Below are 2,211 nucleotides of genomic sequence, written 5' to 3' on the forward strand. Positions count from 1 at the left end.
GTCATAAGTGTTCAATGCCTCAAATCTATTCTTGAGGTTGTTTTTAAATTTAAGTGGGACAAACTCCAGTTCATATTTTGACTCTTATTGACTTATTTAATTTTCTTCTGCTTTAATTTGAACTTACCCATGACTAATTGCTCATGTGTTTCAAAGTCAAACCCTGGCCTTATTTTAACTGCTGACATTGAGTTCTCCACTGTCTCTTTCCACAGTACTCAATTTGACTATTATAATATTCTAACAGGTCAGGTTCAAGTGCTTCATAGCTGTTGGAAAGATAACGTAAAAGTCTATTGTTATAAAAAGCTAGAGGTTTATATACAGAGAGAATTAAACTAGTATGGTAAGTTGTAATGAGTGGTATATCCACTGGATTTCTCCTGTACTTCCACCAGTGGATGGAATCCCAACAGCTTTTGATCTTCTTAGATCCATCCTCAGCCTTCTTTATGAGGCTCACTCCAGCAAAGCCATGATCCAGATCCCAGAGGCAGACAGAAGAGACACTGCCTTCAAAGTACAGGTCTCCATACTGGTCAGGGGCATCATTGGCTTCCACTTCCAGCGTTCTCAGCCGATCAGATGGCATGGTTGCACCTTCCACAGGAAGGTCATACTTATTACTCCATGGTGACCTATAAGAGTCCCCATCTCTGTTGTAGTCACACAAAAGATAATCCTTTCCCTCCACTTTGTCTCTGGCAATTTTCAGTGGCTGCTCAAGAGAATAAAGAAGATCTTCACATAGGCTGGGGACCAGGTCAATCAGGTCGCTGAGGTTTTTCTCTATTTGTTGTCAGAGTTGTTGTTGTTGTTATGTGCCATCGAGTCGTTTGAGACTCATAGCGACCCTATGCACAACAGCCCTAAACCCTGCTCTATCCTGCGCCAACCGCACTGCCTCTGACACACCCATCCCAATTACCCCAGTCACCGAATCAATCCACCTCATAGAGGGTCTTCCCCTCCTGCGCCGTCCCTCCACCCTCCCAAGCATGATGTCCCTCTCCAAGGACCCGTCCCTCATGGCAACATGTCCAAAGTAAGTCAGACGAAGCCCCAGAACCCTTGCCTCCAAGGAGCAGCTTGGTTTAATCCTCTCCAAGAGGAATCTGTTTGTTTTCCTGGCAGTCCATGGTACATTCAGTACTCTTCTCCAGCACCACAGTTGAAAGGCATCAATTATCCTTCTGTCCTCCCTAGTCATTGTCTAACTCTCTGATGCATAACAAGCGATTGCAAAGACCATGTCCTGTATCAGGCGCATCGTAGTCTCCAGAGAGACACTGTTGTTCCTGAGTACTTTAGAGAGGTCCCTAACAGCAGATTTTCCCATCGCGATAAGCTTTTTGATTTCCTGACTGCTGGTGCCAAGAGTGTTGACTGTGGAGCCGAGCAAACTGAAGCTGTGAACAATCTCAATCTCTTAGCCATCCATCCTGACGCTGCCAATTGGTCCAGTGGTGAGAATCTTTGTCTTCTTGACATTGAGCCTCAGTCCATACTGAAGGCTGCAGTCCTTGACCCTCCGCAGCAAGTGCATGAGGTCCTCCTCAGTTTCAGCAAGCAGGGTTGTGTCATCTGCATAACGCAGATTGTTAATAGATCTTCCACCAATCATGATGCCACAATTCTCCTCATAGAACCCAGCCTCTCAGATAATCTGCTCTGCATACATGTTGAAAAGGTATGGAGACAGGATGCCTCCCTGGCGTACACCCTTCCCAATTTTGAACCATGCAGTGTTACCCTGCTCTGTTCTGACTACTTCCTCTTGGTCTAAGTATAGGTTTCGTATTAGCACAATTAAACGTTCTGGGATTCCTATTCTCCTCAGAGTCAGCCACAGTTTGTTATGATCCACACAGTCAAATGCCTTTGCATAATCAATGAAACAAAGATAGACATTCTTCTTGTATTCCTTGATTTCAACCAAGATCCATCTAACATCGGCAACAATATCCCTAGTACCACGACCCCTTCTAAACCCAACCTGGACTTCCGGCAAGTCTCTGCTGATGTGCTATTCTAATCGTTTTTGGATAATCTTCAGTAGAATCTTGCTTGCACGTGAAATCAATGACACTGTTCTGTAGTTTCCACACTCAGTTGTGTCACGTTTCTTTGGAATGGGAACAAATATAGATCTCTTCCAGTCAGTTGGCCAAGTGGTTGTTCTCCAGATTTCTTGGCACAACTTGGTGAGCA

At 44.6% G+C, this 2,211-nt stretch overlaps 1 pseudogene; it reads right to left on the reverse strand.

The window, feature by feature from the left end:
• Nucleotides 1-338: 338 nt before the first annotated feature.
• LOC102872072 overlaps nucleotides 339-2,211 on the reverse strand; it is a 2,285-nt pseudogene continuing 412 nt past the window's right edge.

The sequence above is a fragment of the Elephantulus edwardii genome, unplaced genomic scaffold, assembly GCF_000299155.1.
Source record: "Elephantulus edwardii isolate Elephantulus edwardi_28Jun2011 unplaced genomic scaffold, EleEdw1.0 scaffold00150, whole genome shotgun sequence".
Taxonomy (NCBI): Eukaryota; Metazoa; Chordata; class Mammalia; order Macroscelidea; family Macroscelididae; genus Elephantulus; species Elephantulus edwardii.